The sequence below is a fragment of the Symsagittifera roscoffensis genome, chromosome 3, assembly GCF_963678635.1.
Source record: "Symsagittifera roscoffensis chromosome 3, txSymRosc1.1, whole genome shotgun sequence".
NCBI lineage: Eukaryota > Metazoa > Xenacoelomorpha > Acoela > Convolutidae > Symsagittifera > Symsagittifera roscoffensis.
Window position 1 is genome coordinate 20,016,386 of NC_087064.1, and position 21,979 is coordinate 20,038,364.

Below are 21,979 nucleotides of genomic sequence, written 5' to 3' on the forward strand. Positions count from 1 at the left end.
GTTTTGAAAAAACTGAGGAGTTGGTTTGAAAATTATTGGACGGAGATGGTTCAGAGTCTGCAAATTCATCAGGGGTTTCAATATCTGGGTTATTGAGTTGTGAGATGGAGTATAAAACTGAGATATGTGAATTAGTGTCTGAATTCATGCCTGATGTTACATTATTGGTTGGGAAATCGGTGGCGGGAAAGCAAAAAGTGGAATTATTGTAATTGGAGTGTTGAGGTTGGTCGGGTGGGAATTTGAGCGGTGTAGGGATCCAAGTTGTCGGCTCATCGTGGGCTAAAAAAATTATTATTTGGAGACTGAAAAGCGGTGGTATGGGGTTGTTCCATATTTGTTCATATGTATTTTCATCTAGTGGATGGTGTGTCATTATATGTTGAATGGGACTTTGTGATATGGTTGGTCTAAAATTTGGATTATGTGTTATTGCTAAATTTCGAAAATTTCGTGGGACTAGTGATAGTGGATGGTTATGTGGTAGGGGTGGTAACTGTGGTGCTGTAGGCGTTATGTCTACATTGTTATGTTCTTCGTCGTATGTGTTCTGTCTTGTTGCTATTTTTGTGTTGTAGTCTTTTATTTGTGCGTCTAAAAGAATTTTGTTTATTGATGATGAAAAAATTCCAAAAAATCATGCAAATAGTATGCGTGCTACACTTGCTTGTCTATTTACTTGTGTGTGTATAGCGCATGTATTATAGATTCCTTTTAAAAGCGAAAAAAGAAATCCTATAAAATTAAACATTGCGTATAAAATAGTTAGTTTTTCTAAGATGTAGTAGGGCCATCCTAGAAAATCGAGAATTTCATTTTTTAGTGTAACAAAGCTAAAAATATTTATAGGTGAAATATCTTGTGGTCTATATTTTTCACCGTTTAGATATATATAGTCTTTAATGTCTTTAAAATATCCGCTATAGTCTTGTGTATAAATATCTGCAAATCCTGCGGTTTCGGCAAGTTTGCGTAAGTTTTGGTCAATTGATTGTCTTTGTATAGTGTCCATTTGTGTTAATAATTCTTGGAATTGTTGTGTTCTAATGTGATGTTGGATATCGGATTTTGAATATATTCAAATTGATTGTAGGTCAAAGTTTGGGTTTCGAGCAATAGCTCTGATGCTTACTTTATTCTTATAAAAGATAGGGATTCTTTTATAGCATCGTTTATCTTCAAAAACATATAGTGGTGATACTTTTTTGGTACAGGTATAAAACCATAAAATGTTTCCTTCATAGTCTAAAAAATTTGATCTATTTCCTGATAGTAGATATCCTGCGTAGGGTATTTTTAATACTGCTAGTGCAAGTGATTGTAGGATTTGTGTTCTTTCTAATTCGCATAGTTGGTGAAGTGTTTCTAATTCAGAGAGTGACATTTCTTGAAAAATTCGGCTAATTGTGTAATCTAATTTCATATCTAGGTGAATATCATAGTGGATGTTACCGAAATATGTACTATTCATTAGTGATAGTTCTTGTAAACGTGTGCTTCTAGTGTTATGGGGCTTTAGATGTCCACCAGGTTGACTTTTACTTTTTTGAAAATCAACTGGTATATATGATGTTCCTTCATTTATGGGGTGACTTGTGGCGTATGGGTCGATTTTTACTTTTCCAGTGGTCATGTCGAATCCTTTTTCGTATTCAACTAATATCTCGGAGTATTGTGTTTTGTGAAGTGGATTTCTGTATTTACATGCAAGTTCTGTTTCTTGATATATTTGAAAACGTGTCAATTTATTTTCTATATTGTGTATGTTTCTAAAATTTGAACTTTGTCTTCGTGATGGATGGACTTGTTCATATGGAATTGATTGTATAAAATATTTTTCGTGAAATTTTATCATACGAGCATGTATTTTTGCTACTTGAAATGTTGTACATGTGTCTTCGGGGAACCAAACAATTGTTGCTTGTGTTCGTGTTGTAGGGTCACAATAGCCTTGATCGTTTTTACAAGGTAATCTAATTCCTTGATAGATCATGGTGTTGTCAGATAAATCGCGTGTGAGTTGTATTTTTTCGAGTTGTATTGTCCAATCGAAAAACATGATTTCTTGATATCCTTTATTTTTTGTGTCTGCTTTGCAGTTTTATGGGTCATTTATACCAATGTGTGGTATCCAGTGTTCATCGTGTATATCATAAGTTAATCTTCCGTGTGCGCCGTTGTATGGGTATTTTTCATCTAATTTTATATGTCCTTGATATCTTTCAAGTTCTGCTTGATGTACAGAATCTGAAAAAACTTGGAAATATACTAATTTTCTATCTGTGTTTTTATTTCTTGTGATATTGAGTCTTAGTAACTCGTTTTTACAATCTTCGGGATTGAGATGTAAAAGTCGTTCGATATTACTCTGGTAGAATGATTCGTGGTCAAGTCGGTTTTTATTTCCATTTGAGACTTGTGAACAATGTACTTTCTTTTAAGAAAATGTTGCTGTGAATTTATATCCTATAACTGTTGTTGCTCGGGCTTTTGAATAAAGTGTCGCTATTACATTTGTTGTTTCTATGGCTTGTGGTTCTGTTTCGCATTGTGATACTTGATTTATTGCATATTTGTGTAATGTTTTTTGTTCGTTTTCCTCACAATCGTAATGTGTTACTAATAAATCTTGGGGTCCTGTGCGGGGGGAAGGGTTTATGTTTTCATTTGAGGTTGTTAGAAAAAGGAGTTGGAGAAAAATTAAAATTTTTAGAATATACATGTGTATGACAATCCTGAGTATGGATTATAAAATGTGATGTAACCAATTGTCTTTTTGGTATATCTGTCGTATTTGTATATCACTTCAGTTGTTATAAACGGTGGTGGTAGGGATTGAGCTGTTACATTTGGTGAATTTAATGGATAGGGATGTTGAGTAATGTTGTTTAATTTAACCGTGATTTCAAATTTTAATTGTAGACTATTTTGTTGGAGTATTTGGATGTTATGATCACGAATGTCTTCGTGAATGTCTTGTCTATATTGTAGTCTATTTAGTGCCCAGTTGTGGAGTCGGTTACTTTCAGGGTGTTGTCCAAATAATGGTGGAGGTGCTGTGAATGTATTCCAGTCTAGTCTTAAAGGAATATTTGTTGATGATTGTTCTCGATATCTAGCGTCGAGGTTATTTGGGAAATTTAGGTTAAAAGGCGGTGGTGAAATCTGACTGATTGATGGTGTTGATGGTAGTGATAATGTTTCTGGTAGTGATGAGGATGTTGTCGTATCCGTAGAAATATCTATTGGATCATTGATTAAATTTGGTTCACCTTGTGTGAATGAATGTGTTGTCCAATATGGTAGTCGTGATGTTTGGTTTGTAGGGTTAAAGGGATTTTCACGTATTTGTTCAGATGTTGGTGTTGAACCTAAGTAATCTGAGGGTAGGCTTGAGGTGCTACGTTGTGAAAGAAGCGTAGGGGTTTCTGGTAATATACCGATGGGGTTTTCTGGGGTACTTTGTGATGGAGATTGAGGTATATCAAAATGAACTCGGGGAGTTTGAAAATTTCTGTTTCCTCGAGGATGTATAATTTGTCTATTTATTTCGACTGTATTTTGGTTTTGACTAGGATTTCGTATTCTACTTAATTCTTGTGGTAGTGTTGGGTATAAGTTATATGTTGGTTCGCTTAAAGGTGCTTGTCGTTGAACTGGTTCTAGTGGTTCAGATAAGCGAGCGCGTCGTTCTTCAAAGGTATATGGGTTATCTTGAAAAGAAATTCGTGTGGATGTTTGGGGGTTTTGGGTATTTGAAGATGGTGTTGGGTTATCTTGGGATGATGTCGGTGAAGACTGACTGAGTGATTGTTGGTTAGCAATTTTTGATGGCTTTTTATTTATTCTTTTAGTGGAAAAATTTATGTTTATTATAGTATTCTTCTAGAAAAAGAATTAGGAGGATTGTTGCTAGGGCGAATGTGATGATTGCTTTCTTTATACATTTGCATATTGTCAAGATGAGGGATGATAGAAATGTTATAAAAATTACAAATAGTAAAAAAATATCTGTTCTACTAAAAATGGTTCGTATCATTTAGATAAGTTTTGTGAATCGTACCTTTGGATATAGTCAATAGCTTTTGAAAGCTGGAGGTATAGTTCAAATATGGAATAGAAAATTAAAAAAATATTGCAAAAAATGATTAAGATTATTACAAAAGATTCAAAGGTATCAAAAAGAAATATGATTAAAAGTTTAAATATCGTTAAAAAGTTTATGAAAATGTTGAGTATTAAGTTAACTGGTCGAGAGAAAAGCATTTAAGAAATGGCTTCTCGATCGAATATTTTTTGTTGTTTGAGGCAATTTTCAAGTGTGGTCGGATTATTTATTGGTTTTTTGACAAGTGGGTTGAGTTTTGTGAAAAATTGTTGGGGGCGAATTTTATGGTGATCGGGAGGTCTTCTTTGTCTTTATTTTTATTTGTCAAGTGATCTGGGGTATTTTTGAGATTTTTATACTTTAGGCTAATTAAATTGGTCGTTCTTTTACTTTAGGCTAATTTAACATACTTGTTTGGAGGGGTATTTGAGATCGGAGTTGGGGAAATATTGTTGATCTTTGGGTTATTAGATAAGGAAGGGTTATGATATTATGGTGGTATTTATTTTAGTTGTCAAGTTGGAGTGGTTTGCTTATTTTTGACCTGGAGGTCGCAAAGTTATAGTTATAGATATGCCTGGAGTTTAATATCGTTCGTTTAGTTGGAAGGTGACGGATTGGATGAATCTTATTGGCTAATTTTGAACTAGAATCGTTGCTTGTTTGTCAGCATATTATTTTGAAAAATGAAAGTTCATAATATTTCAGAGGTGCAAAGATTATGAAATATAAAATTAAAGCTGTTTTTGAAATTCGACTTTCTTTAATATTTTAGATTGTGGGATGAATGTTTTATAATTTTTACGTGGTTGATTTCTAAGTCGTGATGACTCTCTATGTTCTGATTTGTCGATTTGTTCTTGGGGTATTATTTTTTCTGTCAATTTTCTATTTTTTCTTTCTTTTTGCGGTATATTTTGATCTAGCTTTTTTGTATTGTTTTTTGTTGTGGTTGATTTTTTATTTTGGTTCTCGAGATGAATGTCATGTTGTTCCTTTGTTTCATTCTCCGTATGTGGGTTATTTTGAATAACTTTTAAACCTGTGAAAGAATATAATTGAGTTAGTTCGCGTAGTGCGTATTCTTTTGGGTAATAAGGTAATAGGTTGTTTCAGTGTTGAACAATTTCTTTTTTGTTTGAGTCGGTAATTTTATATGTGACATCAGTGGGTTTGGCAATTATTTGGTATGGTCCTTTTCGAAGGGGTTGTAATTTTTTAGAGATTCCTTTTTCAGTGTTAAAATTGGGTATTAAAACAAATGTTCCAATTTTTAAATCGGAGGCTGGTGTAAAGCGTGAATTTGTTTGTTCATTAATGTTTTGTCTTTGTAACAACTTTTTTGTTACTTTTTGGTAAATTTCATTGTGTTTTTTATCTCTGTTTAAAATCCATTCGGTGTGTGTACCGGAGGCTAATTTAAGAATTTGTTGGTGATGAAAATGATCTTCATCGTGTGTATGTAAAGGTAAGTTGTAACAAATTGATTCTTTATTCGGTTGACAATAACTTTGTGCATTTTTATGAGAGTTTGCTGTAAACATAATTGGTTTGCGTGGCTTTTGATTAAAAACCATTTCATATGGTGACTTTCCTAGAGTTGTCGTGATTTGTGAATTGTATGCTAAGGGAAATAGTTTTACATCTGCTGACCATTCAGTGTATTTTGTGTCATTTCCATTTATGATACATCTAAGATATTCTTGTAGTGAACGGTTCATACCTTCGACTAAGCCGTTTGTCCAAGGTGCATGAGATGTACGTGGTTTGTGTTTGATGTTATATAAATAACAACATGTGATGATTTCGTTATTTATGAATTCTGTACCGTTGTCTGTAACTAAAATTTCTGGTAGTCCGAATTTGGCTATCCAGTGTTCATAGAGTGTTGTGTAAGCGTAATAAGCGTTACAATGTGGTACTGGGTTAAGTGCTACATAATGTGTAAACGCGTCAACAATTACCATAATGTAGGAGTTTCCTTCGGATGAGGGTGAAATTGGTCCTTTTGTATCAAATGAAATACGGTGGTTAAAGTACAAACTTTGTCCTTTAAAATCTTGTTTTTGTGCTATTTGTTTTTGATTTGGATAAGGTTTATTTAGCTAGTACTTTTATCCAAATTGGTGCATTTGGAAAATAAAAGTTTTGTATGAAATTTGAATATGTTTTCTCTGATCCAGAGTGTCCTTTAATGTTTTGTGTATGTGAAATATTAAAAGCTATAAGAATCATACTTAGGGGGAGACAGGGAAATGTAGATTCGTTTAATTGGTATTCTAGAAGGTCTGTGTTTTCGTTAATTGTTGTATTATTAAATTTTCGAAAATATCTGAGGAGTGTTTTATTTCCTAATATAGATGTATCTGCCTTGACGGGTTTAGTTTTATATTTGTGCCATGATTTTAGTTGTCTAATTACTGGGTCAAGATTTTGATATTGTTTCAAAGTATTAATTGTGATTTTATCTGTTGGGGGGAGAAAAATGTTTTCAATTTCTAATTTAGTTAAAGGAATTGTATCAAGTGGGTCATGGAGGTCAAAAACTTGATTTATTGTGTATTTTGAATCGTTTGTTTGTGGTCCTGATAAATTTATTTTATCAGTTAGATTTTCTTTTTCAATTAATGGAAAAAGGTCTTTTTTATGCGAGTGTTGTTTTACTCTTTTTTGTTGGGTGTTATTTTTTATCCATTGTGAGTATGGAATTGGTTTGAAAGTTGATGTTTCAAGTAGATCAACTTCGTAGTGGTTATTTTGGCAATCTAAATAAAGTGGGAAGTGTTGTAGATTGTTTATCTGTGATTGTTCAACGTCAGTTTTTACTGCATATTTGCATTCTAGTCGGGGTGATGTTTCGTTTTCTGCAAGGTAAAATTTTATATTTTTGGGTATTTCAACTGTAGTTTTACGTGTGAGTAATTCAGGTGGTGTATTTCGACTTAAAGTGTCTGGTAATGCAAGATTCTTTCCTGCTGTCCAAACTATATGTAAGTTTGGGAATTTCATTAGAATTAATTGAAATCTATAAACTCGGTGATTTGGATTAGATTTTTGTGTAAAGAGAAAAATGATTGGTTTGTGATCTGTGAATAAAACTGTTGGATGTTTTGATCCAAGTATTAGAAATTCATATTCTGTTAGTGTATATATTATGGCTGTACATTCTCTCATTAGAGTTGAGAGTCGTAGCTCTGCTTGAGTGAATAATCGAGAATTTGCTGATATAAGGTTCATTTTGTTTGTACCATTGTGTGATTGTAATAATGCTGCGCCGATGCCAAAATTCGAACATCGCACATTGCATAGAATGGTTGATTTGGATCTGGAATTGTATTCGAAATTTGTTCAGTTAAAAGTTTTTTAATTTCTTCAAATCGTGCTTGATGTTCTGTATTCCATTCAAAATTATTTTGTTGTCTAAGTATATTATAGAAAGGTTTTAGGTATAATTGCATTTTATAGAAATATTTGCTTAAAAAATTTAACATTCCAAGGAATTCTTGGATTTTCTTATTGTTTGTTGGTGGTTGGAGCTTTTGAATAGCATCAATGCGTGATTTTAATGGAGTGATTGTTTTTCTTTCTATATTATGTCGTAAGAATTTAACTCGTGTTAAAAAGAAGTGTGACTTGTCGGGAGCGGCCTTCAGATTTTCGTTCTGAAGTATTTTGTGATAGTGTTCTAAAACATTAAACATTTCTTCTTTTGTCTGTGATTGCATAAAAATATCGTCTAAATAGGTGATTGCGTTTTTCTTAAGTATTAGTGGTCGAAAAATTTTGCTCATAAAAGCTGAAAATGCTGCTGGTCCTATGGATATTCCATAGAATAGGCGGTTGAATTCATATTGCTGATTTCCAATAACAAATTGTGTTAAGCGTCGCGATTGTTCATCTAGTGGCATTTGATTATATGCACTATTCATATCTGCGGTTGTAAAGTATTTTCCGTTTATTTTTGTTAAAATAACTTGTATTGGTTCAATAGGCCAATTGCATTTTGATTCGTCTATTAGTGAATTAAGATATCTAGCGTCTAGAACTATTTTTAATGATTCTCCTTTTGCTAGGATGATAACAGGGTTGATAAATGTGTTACCTTTTGGTTGTTCTTCTTTGTTTACCGGTGAGATTATATTGTATTGTTCTAAAATATCGAGTAATCTGTTCACTTTATCGTGTAAATGAATTGGTACTTTACTTGCTCTTTGTTTTTTGAAAACTGCGTCAGGTTTTAATGGAAGGTGTAGGGATGAACTGATTTTGCCAACATCAAATTTAGATGTTGCATAGACTGATGAATATTTTATTAGCTGTTTGGCTAATTTATCAAATTCGTCTTGTGTTATTTGTGAATGTTGGAAGTTAAACATTGTTAAAAATTTCTGTTGATTCTCTGTATAGTTATTTATGTTGAATGTAGGTTTGAAATATGGGGTTTTTGTGAATTAATCTGTATTTCTGTTTTCATTACTTATAATATTATTTATGGATAAATCTTCATTAAGAATTGTGGATTGACAAATATCTAATAATTGGAGTATATTATTTACGCGGTATGCTTTTTCGTGTACTGGTGATATCGTAGCGTTGGTTTCGCAATAGCCTAAAAGTCCTAAAGGTAGTGTTACTTGATAGGGTGTATTGTTGTATACATGTAGAGAAATAATATCTGAATTCGAGTTTTTCAAATATTTTATGGATGAGATTGTGATTTTGAAAAACTTATGGATAGGTTTGAATTCAAAATCTGACATATAGAGTTGTTGTCTATTTTGTTTTTTATCATATTGGTGAACTTGTTTTATTGAAAAATTATATATGTTTCCTGATAGTGGTTTCAGGTGTTTTCTTTGTTGATTATATATCGGATAAAATTTTGAAAAGGATGGTGGTTGTTTATTTAATCTTTGAAAAAATGTTAGGGATGTGTCTTTTGTTTTTGTGTATTTATCTTTGATTAGTATTTTACTATTCAAAACGTTGATTGTTGGTATATATTTAGAGATAAATGGTATTCCACTGATATTGTGCTTAATATCAGTGATATGAAATATTTGTGTAAATGGTTTATTTAAAATTTTATTTTGCTCTATTGTTCTTGTGGGGAGAAGAAATAATTGAATTTTTCCATAGTTTACCAATGTTGATCCTTGTGCTGTTGCTAGTTTACTGGAGGTTTCAAGAGGCGTTAGTTTTGGGTGTAATGATTTTATCTCATTCCATGTGGGAATGTTTATTATGTTTGATTCTGCTCCTGAATCAATTAAAAAATCAATTTCAAGATCTGGTGGTTGAAATTCTTTGCTTCTTGGGCTTTCTAAAAGAAATGGTATTGTCCAAATTTTTTCTTTGGGTTGTTCTTTTTGTATATTTTGATAGATGTGATTTGTATTCAAGCATTTTGTTTTATTATTTTCATTGGATTGATTTGTAGTGTTGATTTCGTTAGTTTCTTGTGCCGTTTGTGTAGAATGGATGGGTTCAATATAATAATTGTGAAGGAGTTCTAATTGATTTTCATATATATGTGATGAAAAAGGTTGTTCATATATAATAGGTTCGTAGTCATTTTCGACTGCTATCATATTGATGGAGATAGTGTTTCCTGTATCACTTTCTGAATCTGATGATGCACAGTTTATTTGATTTAGTTGTAGTTCGTTATTTCCTGTGTCATCAATACCTGGGGGGTCTGATGTTGTTTCTGGGTTTGATTGTACTTGATTAATATTTCTTTGATGTTTAGGTGTACTACTTCTGTGGCGATTGTTAGAATTATTATAATGGTTATTATTCCTGTGTGGTGATTGGGAATAGTTTCTATAACGGTTATTATAACTTGAATGTCGGTTTTGTGAATTATTTCGTGATCTGTTTTGATAATTATTGTTTGGTCTGTTATAGTTTGATCTATTATATGAGTTATTCCTTGATCGATTATTCGGGTAATTCTGGTTTCGGTTGTTTGAATAACTTCTATTTCGATTATTGGAGTAGTTTCTATTTCTATTGTATGATGAGTTTCGTGATTGATTGTTTGGATAGTAATTATTCCTTGATTGGGAATTAGATCTAGAAACAAATTGTGTTTTGTTTGAATTTGATCTGGAGTAATTATTTCGACTATTTGGTCTATTATAATGATTTTGTGACGAATTTTGTGTATTTCTTCGTTCTGGTGATCTTCCTCTATAACTTGAGTTATATGGTGATTGAGTTCTCGTGTAATTGGTATTGTTCGGAAGTGGTTTTCCTGAACTGTTGTTGCTGTATACATTTTTGTTCGGTAGATTTTGATCTTTTTTCATGTACTGATAGAATGATTTATTTGGTTCCTTATATTTTTGAATTTTGTTTTGATTGTCCTGTTGTTTTTGTCTACATTCAGAAATACTATGTCCGTATCGTCGGCAATAATTACACCATTTTTTGAAAGATGGTTTGCCTTTAAAGTTTGGGTGTTTTTCATAAATATTGAGTATTTCAGTGATTTTTTCAACGAGGTCTGTATCTGATTCCTGTATATTGTTGATATTTGTGGTATTTGTTTCAATTCGGTTAACATATTGTAATTTCAGATTTTCTGTTTCTTCAAGTTTCATTGTGATTTCTGCTTGCTCTAGTTTGTCTACTAGTTTTCGAAAATCTATATCGGGCTCTCGAATTGAGGAGGGATGGGATGCTCTCTTTTTTATTGCTATTTTCCTTAATTGAGGTGTTAAGGTCATCATTAAGATTTCTGTCATTTTTGTGTTTTTGTAGTCGTGTGTATTTAATGAATATGCTTTTCGAACTAGTGTTTCGATACGTACTGCTAATTGTTTGATGGTTTCATTTGGTAATCTGCGAATCTCATTACATAAAACTCTTTGTTGTTGTTTGTTTCTTTCGGAGTCAAACATTTTTGAAAATTCTTGTGTAAATCTTTTCCAATTTGATTTTATTTCTATAGGCAATACTGAAAACCAATTTTGGGCTGCGCCGTCTAAGGTTGTCTGTATCAACGCTGTGCGTCGATGTATCCAATTTTGATGTAGTGGCGTATTAATTGGTTCAGGTCCTATATTTAAAATTAAATTTGCTGTTACTGCATTTAAATAATCTTCTACAGAATATTCAGGGTCTGTTCCTGTGAAAACCATTAAAGGTTTGTTTGATGTTATTGATGATCCACCCATAAGGTATGGATTCATTGTCATTTGTAATGATTCTGCTGCATTTGGCATTTGAGAAAAATTCGAAAGTTGGTTTCTTGTTATTTCATGTTGTTGGAGATAATATGGGAGTGGTATTTCATTTTGCATTTGTGTTGGTTGATACGAGTGTGTAATCATTTGGTTTTGTGGCTGAATTGGTTGAAAAGATTGTGTATTTATTGGGTTTTGCATTTGCATTGGTTGTTGATTTTGTGTATCTGTTGGGTGTGGAGAAAAAATTCTATGATATGTATACGGTTTTTGTACTCCTTGTCCACGATATTCTTGAGTGTATGGTGCAAATATATCTGGTTGTAAATAATCATCATCAGAGGATAAATAATCCGTTTGATGAGATGCTTGCTTTTTATTTTTATTCTGTTGAAAAAATGGGTAATTTTCACTACGATCCTGTGGAGGATGTGAATTAGTTTGAAAATTTACTGAGTTGGTTGTTGCCATTGGGTTATCCCAATATCGAGATCTTATCTGATTATTATTATTATTTCGTGGGGGATAGTTTGTTTTTGATGAATGTGCGTAATTATAATTGTGTTCCGCAAAAGTGTTTCTTGTGAACGTTCTGCGTGTTTTTGACGGTATTGTCATGGGTCTATATGTTTGATAATCCATTTGTTAATATTTTGGAGCAACCGAAGGTTTAACGGTTGATTGTAAGGTTACCTGTGCTTGTGAAGTGTTTGTATTTCTTGGTGTTGTTAAATTTGGACGTATTGGTGAAATACTTTGTTGTGTAGTTGTTGTTGTTTGTACAATTTCTTCATTTATGAAGTGTGATGGTGTTTGAATATCTTGTTGAGTGAGGTTCCTAGTTCCATTAAGGTTTTCATTGTGTATGACGGTCGAGTTTAAGCTGTTATTTCGCGTATCGGGTAAAAATGTATTGTAGTTTAATGGTGTTGCATCAATCGTTAATGGTACTACTCTTACATAATCTCTGGTATAAGATATTGTACTTATTGCTTGACTTGCAATTGATTGTGGGATATTTATAAATGCATAATGAGACCATTCGGGGTCCCAAACGTAGTCTGACTGTTCTGTGATGGCGGTATCATCGTTTGAATTTTGAGGTCTGAAATTTTTTGTTGCTTGTGAAATTAAATCTATATTATGTGTGAAATAATCTATTATAAACCATGCCAAAGTTTTTTGTAAGTCAAGTTTTGTATGTTGTGAAACATCATCTTTAGTGAAATTTTCTTTAATTATATGTAGAAAAGTTGAAATTAGTGTGATTTCATGTCGTACCTTTATATGTTTGGATGTCTCTGTCGGTGAGACACTTGGGATTGGAATTTCGTTCTCTAATATTGAGATATAACTATATATTATGGCAAAAACTTCATTAGTGAATATGGAGTTTGCTCTTTGTGAGTTATGATATTGTATGCTTTTTATGTATTCTGAGAATACTTTTGAAAATTCTAAATCAAGGTCGTCTGTTTGAATTACATCTTTGCGGTGATTCGGGTTTGGTGAGGTGAATTCTATGGTGTAGATTCCGTATTGTTGTGTCAAATTACATATATTTTTCAGATAGTGATCAATAATTTGTCTTTTGATCTTTACATCTGGGAACTCTGCTTTACATGGGCTGATTCCGGGTTCAAATAAATTTAGTAGTAAATTCTTGCAAAGTATATGCTGTCCTCTATCAATAGTGTGCATCTACGAGGAAGGGGAAGATATCGTCATCATCTGGACTATCTTCACTTGGAGTGTGTGTTTGGCTCATTTTTTCGTTTAATGACTGTTAGTAGGTAATTATCGATGTGTCTAAAGTTGTTTCTGAGTCGGAAAAATATAATTGATCGTGAATGGGGCAATTTTTATCTATAGATTCTTTTAATTTATAAAGTTCGTCTAAATTGCTGACTTCTGATTCTGAGAATGCGTTTCTATTTTTGAAAAATCTTTTTCGTGTTATTTGTCTTTGTTTAGTTATTATTTTTCTTTTTAGTGTTTGTCGTTTTGTTCTAATATATCCAACTGTTTGTGTGTGAGGTGTGATTACAAGGTCGTATTTTTTGTTATCTATTTCACAGTTGTTCAAAACGATTGTTTGTTTGTTTCCTAGATTTTTAAATGACATAAGGTTTAGGATGACGGATGCAAAAAGTTGTTAGATGATTTCTATTTTCTTAAATTGTTAGTCCTTACGATTTTTTGGTTAGCTTAACCTGGGTCTATTTGTTCAGGGTTGGAGAGAAAAGTATATCGATTCCGAAGAATGATTTTTTACTTTCTCGTGGCTAGTATAAGCTAAGGTGTTAACTTACTTAATCTTACTTAAGGGTTGTGATTGTGTTCAAGGGTTGGAGAATAGTAAATCGATCCACAAGGTTCAGGTATAATTAGAACGCGAGTAGTTCGTTAGATACTATTTTAAACTTACTAAGTCTACGATTTATCCTGGGTCTGGTAAGAGGAGGGTTCAAGTGAAGGATGAATAACCGAAGTTCTTCACTGTTTATCCTAATTTGAATGGTTAGTTTTGTTGAAAAATTTCTATTAGTCTTGGGTTTTGCGAAAGGGTTGGATAGTGAATCGACGTTTGAGGTCGTTAGACACCAACTAAGTGGGTGGGGGAGAACAAAATTGTTCTTTTTGATCCAAGGAGAGGCCTTGATGAACAAGTTTTAAAATTTAATTATATAGAAAATGAATTAAGATCCAAGGATAAGCCTTGATGATCTGATTTTAAAATTAAGTGAATTTAAGTTTAAAATGGTTTAAATTTGTTTAAGAAAAGATTTAGTGTTTTAATGATATTAGTGAGCTTATGATTGCTGTTATGTTTTAGGTGAACTGAAAGAGATTTAATATGATATAATTTGACACTGCCATAATTGGTACCTTATTTATTTAACAAAAATGTTGAAAGAAAGTAAAACACGCCCGAATACAAAGCTCCTTCCAATTTACAATGATTGGAACAATAAGCATGAAATTTTCAATTTCACCATTAAAAATACATCTATCAAATCAAATCTGTTTTTGACTGCTAATTAAACAGTTTTTTGTTTACTTGCAAACCTTATAAAACTTATAAAAAATTTTCAATTGTTCTCTGATTTACTGAAAAGCACGTGCTGATGAAAAAGTATCAAAATTTCACTCCGCTTAGATAACACTTACACGCATTTCAACAAATTCAAAGTTGTTTATTGTTAGAAATTAGAGCATAATTTATTTTAAAAAATGATTTTGCTCGAGTTCGTACTTTTCACCAATTTTTCTCTCGGTTATTTTTTCTAAGGCTGTTTTTCAAGTAAAAAAAGTTTTAGTGATTTGATTTTGAACGTATACTTTCGGTAGAAATTCTGCCAGCAGTTAGTGTTTTAAGGCGTTCTTATTATTTTTTGCTTTTTCTATAACTATATTTAACGATGAAATTAAACTTTGAAGTTTTTGAATGGAAAATTTTATAGTCTTACACAGAGGCTAAGCGGAACTTTGCAACATTTGCGATACAACATAAAAATAGCGGTGGAAGCTAACAGACAGGAAAAAAAACACAAAAAAACAACCAAAAATCCCAAAATCTTTAATAAATACTTCAAAAACGACAACTTATTATTTTTTAAAATGATGCCTCAAATCAAGTACTTTTTGCAAAAAACACCTTCAGAAACACAATCGACGGCGGTTAATAAAAACTCAAAAAAATCAATTAACAAGAGGCAAATGAGCCGACGAAACGCAAATAATTTTTCCATGGAACCAAAAATATAATTGGTGTCATGAAAAACTATTATTTCCATTCCATGAATTGTTGCATTTTGTGCAATCAGGAATGAAGCATAAACCTTATGCTTCCTTTAAATTGACCCCAAATTAGGCCACTAAGCCAATAAAATGTAAGCCAAAACCATTTCATACTATTGAAATTTTTAAGCGAAAAAAAAACAGCAAAATATACAAAGTCACGGCTAGTAATATTTAAAGTTGCAGGAGTTCTGCAAAACACTAAAAGAACTTAAGTAAAATTGAGAACCAAAAACCGTCCGAGGCGTATTCTTCACCTCCAGGCTAAATAGACATTTGATTTCCTTATGAGTCAAGATACAAGTTACTCAAGTGATTCTGTTGAACAAGCTGTTAACCCGAAAAAGCGTAATAACGTTTTTCTATAAAATTGATTAATTTTCTTTTGATGGATTTTTGTTCAACATTTGTTGCGTTTTTCTTTAAATAAATGCAATTAAGCATCAGTTTGTATCCTGCAGGCAGGGACGCATAAGTTCTGCTCTCTCTAATTTAGACCTGTTGTTCCAATTTTTGCAAGGTTTGGCGAAATAATTAAATAGCTGCTTTTCATAAGTGAACAAGACTGATGGCAGACCAGGGCAAAGCCCTGAATGATCCAACTGCCCTTTCACTGGTCTCGAATAGATATAATGAAAAAAAATTTGATATACTATATAATATTTGGGCTGCTCTATCAGGGAAAAACCCCAAATGTTCCGACTGCCCCTTATTTGGTCTCGGATAGTCTGATAATTTCAGGCTGATAATATAAAAAAATTAAGTGTTGCCATTTGAGTCATTTTTGATTTGAATTAGTAAAACCATTTAGCTGCCTCAATTCAACTTGGAACGATTTTGTTGTGCGGGATGATAAAACAAGCAGTTTTAGACATATTGGTGGCAGGTTACATGCAGATCAAGTGAGTTATAACCGAGGTGGTTAACTCATAGAGTAATTTCGGATAGGGTACACCGTCTGCTCGTCACGCTATCTTATTTTCGGCCGGATAGATTCGTGCAACTTCTTAGTCTAATACCGATCCTAATCTTACTCTTATACTATCTAGTCTCAGGTTGTTTAACTAGTCTCTGCTAGGCTCAATAGATCTAGGGTATACTGGTTTATTGCGGCTGCTGAAGTTCTCTTGGAGAGTCAACTAATTTCTAAGTTAAATTCAAATCTCTCTGGTGCTGAAATTACAAGTAATTTCAGCACTTACAAATAAGTGGGTTGTTAGTTAGATGGATCATGATTGGTTAATATTAAATACTTTACAATGGTAAAATATCTAATTTATCCAATCATAAAATGTAGTTTAGATCAGGTTCCACAAGATCACATGCCCCTGAGGAACCAGAGTTTTGTAAAAGTGGTCGGAATAAAAAAACCACCCCAAGCATATATTTTCCTCACTTTCGGAACAAAAGTTGAGTCTAATTAATATGACCTATCAACTCCCTTAATTCGACATAATTTGCCACGCATAAATAGTTCATGTTTTGAATATATAAAGTGATAATCGAGCAACTGCAAGGAATCGCAATGGCAATCCGAATAAAAAGCAGGAAATAAAAAGTAAACTTTTGATAAAGTTTAGCCAATAAAGGGAAACTAAAAAAATTCGCGCTCTTTTTAAAATTTATTAATTATCAGAGAGCCTAAAAATTTTCAAGCGCTTGAAAAAGTATTTTCAAATGAAAAAGCACAAGCAAAAACAATGAAAACAAAATTTAGTTTGCAAGTTGTATTTAAAAATATGATACAAAGCTGCCCTTCGGCAGTGCAAAAAAAAAGAAGCTACGAAGATAAGAAAATAAGAAAAAGAGTAAGTGTGCCGGTTTCTTGATCACTGTTTCATACTTTCTTAATGAGTCACAAATTGATACAAATATGTCTTTCCTTCAATCATGCAGATAAATGTGCGTTGTTTCTGAAACATTCTGGAAGATTTTTAAACGAATGGGCGACTATGTGAATGAAAAAACAAGTTTTATACTACAGCTTGAAAAGCGTTAGTTGATGTATCGATGAAATGTTAAGCTCCTGCGTGGTTCCTACTCAACGACGCAATAACTGATCTTGATTTATTTTGAAAAACGGAGAATATTAGAAGACTTTTGTTAAACTAAACACTCAAAAACGCTATTGCGACAGATCAAATGTAGCTGATGGGTGGTCCAAAGTACAAACTGAGGAGAAACTGCCCTTCGCTAACACAACTTGTAGATTTTGGGGATTGCTTCGCTAAGCCGATTCCACACTCTAACATAACGAAAACGCAAACTGGTTCCTTTGGTAATGAATTTAGCGGGGCGACAGAGATTCACTACTATCCACAATCCCGAAAGGGTTAAGTTGGTTGTAACTATTCCGTACAGTATTTTGTTACTTACACCCCTTAATGCTGCTCCTGTGGCTGTCTCGTCCGCTATTACCGAGCTCAAGAAATTCTAGATGTAATTAAATTCAGATAAATAATGGTCCAATTACAGAAGACTCTAGGCGGCCAGAATATACTCTAGTAAACTAATCAAAAGAACGGGTCCAAGATCAATCAACATCATTGCCTAATTGCAATTCAAAACCCAACTGACTTAGTTAACAATTTTTTCTTCTCTAGAGAATCCCAATGAACGAAATACACACAGTAATTCCACACAATCACTCAGTCTGACCTGCTAAAATGAATAGTGTCACTAAGGATCACTATTCCTTTGAGGTACTTTTACTGATCTCTTTAACGTCACGATTGCTGATTCTCTATCTCGAAAAACCAACTATCCACTAACTTTGCAATAATTTTTCTCTTACTAATGAGAATCAACCGTTCTCTCTCACAGCACAATTGTTCTGCCTAAGGGTATGCTGCTTGTTTTTCTCAATGTTTATCTATTTGAGTTTTAGTTAAAGTTAGAATTATGTCGTCGCAACAACTCCTGACATTAACTTTGGTACCCATTCCGCAAGTTCTTAACTGAATTCTTCCTCTGACGACACTAGTATTAAATTCCAAGTTTATTATAGGTATCTCTAACTAGGTTGTGCAAATATCAAGTCCAATTTCACCTGCAAACCGAGTTATGTTTGATTAATTATTCTCCCAATGTTTTTATTTAATTATCCCATTAACGTTCCGACCTGCCAGGGTTAGGGAAAGATCCTTTCTATGGGTCGCCACTTCATTTCAAGCATCTAAAAATCCAATCAAATCTATTCAAATCTCAACCTTCTAGCCATCAGGGGAACGTAATTCGTTAATTAAGGGCCAAAATGTACTTATAAGCCACCTCCGGGAAGCTGTGTAAGTATCCCAATCATTGATATTATTTAAGAAAGCTACTTCCCATGCTATGCTCCTATTACCGCTAAACTTTTTTGGGACGTCTTTTCTTTAGACAGATTGAATTTCTATTAATGGCGCGTTCGCCCAGCTAAATTGAACCCAATGTTTGCTAAGTCCACTTCAATTAATTCCACTACTTCAGTGATACAATGTATATTTTATATCTCTTTCAGCTTCTGCTATCGTTTCCCAATAGGTAAGTTCCCTCCTAAATATTAGTAAGGTGACCGACTTTCAATCCTAGGGTTGGGGTTGGGGAATACACCACTTTCCGGTGTTAATCCCCGGGTTTTTTATGCAATTTTAGTCCTAATCGCCCAAAGGTAGTTTAAAGGTCACTCCGGGGTCAATCTTTCACATATAAGTTTAGAATCTCATAGGGGTCCGACCTACCAAGTTTCATCCGTATCCCGTTAATACTTCCCAAGTAATTCCGTTTATGATGTCCATTATCACTTTTCCCGGGAAAAGACTATTAACACCGGAAGGAGTCGCCGGAGGGGTTTTACTCACAAGGGGTCTTTTTTTGGGGATGAGATGTTGTGTGTAATGCCGTCGTAAATCTATATGCCCCCGCTCATTATTTTGCTTATTTTGCCACCTTTCGGTCTAAGGGGAGTTTTTCCCAATTAATAATAACTTCTGGTCCAACCGCCGGATTTGGCTCATTTTAAAATATGTGATGTATTTTGACACGACCTTTAATATCTCATAGTTTTTGGTTCCCTGCGTTCAATGGGGTCGAGAAATGACTTCCAGAATTCGGCGATGGAGGACTGTTTACTTAGGGCATTTGTCAGCGCCGTATATCCGGAAGTTTTTATTCCCTGGTCTTCTAGGGTTGTGTGCGTTTCTTAATAGGTCCATTGGGATAATTGGCAACAAAATTTACAAAAACTCTTCGCTGTTTTAGTGGGGGACGTCTAAAATTTTTATAGGTAATGCTTAGACATGGGCAACAGGTGGATTTTTCTATATCTCGCAAAGTTGAGATGTCCTAGTGAGCCGACTTCGTGCCTGCTCCTCATTGGCGATTTGATGATCAATTAACCCAAAAGCCTTCAATTTCCCTTGCCTCGTTTTTTAAAGACTTCCAACATTTTTATAGGTAACGCATAAACTGGGCAACAGGTGGATTTTTTATATATCTCGAGAAGTTGAGATCTCCTAGTGAGCCGACTTCTTACATGTGCCCGATGAGTGCTATGAACGTGCTCGATGGTACAACTTTCAGGATTCAGCCTTCATGTTGGCGGGGGACGTCTAAGCCTTTTCTCTTAACCCTTTTCTCTTAATCTTAATACATGGAGGTTTGCTTTGTTACAGTTTTGAGATCTCAGGGAAGTTGACATCTCCTAGTGAGCCGTTTTCTTTCATGTCCCTAATAGTGCTGAGTAGGGGCATGTGCGACACGTATAAGAAGACATTAGTTGCATTTTTCCAAAAAGTATCGATAATGACTTTGAACCCTGAACTTGTTTAAATTTTGATCGTTCCGATTCGTTCACCTTAGGCTAATAATCACTCAACTGGGCCACTAAATTATCGTAGCGTACAGTTCTAAACCTCTATCAGTCCAGGGTAATGCTATCTAAGACGAATCTGGAAGTTAGTCGAATGTACAGCAGATTCACCAATTCTATACAACCTAAAGAAATAGCTTTTGAAAATTAAAAAAGAAATGAAAATTAAAATTTTAGCGTTTCGAAAAAAAATACCCTCCAATACACAAGCCTATCCAAAACGATGTCCTACACAACGGTGATACTCACGCTTATGCATAAGAAATACCTCAAATTGATCAGCTATACTGAGGCAAATTTGATTGGGACTCGCGATACAATGTCGACTCGTAAAATATTACAATGCGTGCAGGCTTGAGTGTGTAAATGGTGCCCATGAGTTATAAACCAATTGCACCCTCTTTTAATCTAACGAAACTCTTGAAATTTCAGAAAATGGTTGGTAGATTTTTTGGAAATCTAAATTGATAAGCCAAAACAATGCATTTGAAAAAAGATTTTTTTAGTGTCTTCCTTTGATAAACTTTATGGTGGAGCCCAGTCTTTTTTTGTGCCAATTTTGTATGTTATGAGGCCAAACTGAGCATTTTGTGATTTGTCAGCGGATTCGCAACAGTCCAGATTTGTTGCAGAATCCGCAACAATGCTACTTTTTTAGCTAAAAGAAATAGCTAAATCACTGTACCGCTCAAAAATGCTGTTGAGCTATTCAAAGTTCGATCTCAATTCCTGTCAGTGTATAACCAACTTCGATCTGAATTCTGCCCGTAGCAACTTCCATTTCAACTCCTGCCCCCAATTTTTTTTAATTACTTCAAACTTCGGATTTAAAAAAATATATGTATGGCTTTGATGCTCTTTGAAACCATTAAGCACTCAAACATTAAAACACCCAATGTTTAAAGCTTTCATCCGGAGAAGTCTTCGCGTCCTATAACTAACCGTTAGATACTTGGCTCAACAAAACCAGGCAAAAAGTTCTTCTTTGGAGTTTTAGTTTGTCTAAAAAAGCTAAGAAATTGCCTGAAAAACTCCCGAAGAAATGATTTGAATTCTGGTGATTTTGAAACCAGATTTACGAACAGCTAAAAAACTAGATTTGCACGTTGTTATTATAAAAATGATGCGAAGCTGCACTACAAAAACAGAAGCTACACTTTGTCACTACGGATAATAAAAAACACGTACCAATTGACTTGGGTAGTTCCATCCAGCTCTAATGGGCCACAAATAGGTATAAATATGGATATCCTTGAACTAAGCGGATCCAAACTCGCGTTATTTGAAAATGTTCCATTTTAAATAAACTCAACTCTACAGAGAAGCTGCATTTCGAAAGAGCTTGCAAGTGCTAGAAGTATACTCAGAGGCGAATCTGCATTTCGCAAATGCATGCAAAAAAGGCCAAGGCATAGCTTTAAAAATGTTTTTTTTTTTAATTTAAAAAAGCAAAAAAAAAACATGTTTTTAGTGAAAATGCTCTACGGGAAGCGAACTACTAGCCTCGACATTCCAAAACTATGGCCTACTAAGCTGTTCTGCTCGCGCTTATTTGCCTCGAATTATAGCCAATCATAACGCGAAAAACAAGTTATTAATCCAGAGGCGAAGTTGCACTTCGCATGCACAAGCAAAAATATGACCGACAACGCTACTGGGAAAAACTGAATGAGTAACACTTTGAGTCTACAAAATTTTTCAAGTGCCGCACGCCAATTGCGAGTCTACATTGCTAAGTGACGCAGGCCAATTATGACGCATTAGCAGCATCAGTCATTTAAAAAAAAAAATTTACCAACTAACATGCCTCAATTTATAGAGCGTACGCATTTCAACTAATATACGAAAAAGTTCATTAAAAACATCCGAACCTGCTAAGCTTCGAACCCTCTTATTTTGACGTGGGTCTCCTTCCCTACCGTTATGCTAGAGATCCATGATACCTTGAAGCTAAAGTGCTATTTGTGATATAATAGTCAGTTAATATCCTTAGCGTTGGCTGTACTTGAAAGCTGGTTATTGATAAAA

The 21,979-nt window shown here is 33.7% G+C and overlaps 1 protein-coding gene across 1 annotated transcript in view; it reads left to right on the forward strand.

Moving 5' to 3' along the window:
- The window catches only part of LOC134842735 (WD repeat-containing protein 7-like), a 625,416-nt gene that overhangs the window by 201,786 nt on the left and 401,651 nt on the right, over positions 1-21,979 (forward strand). The window lies entirely within an intron of this gene.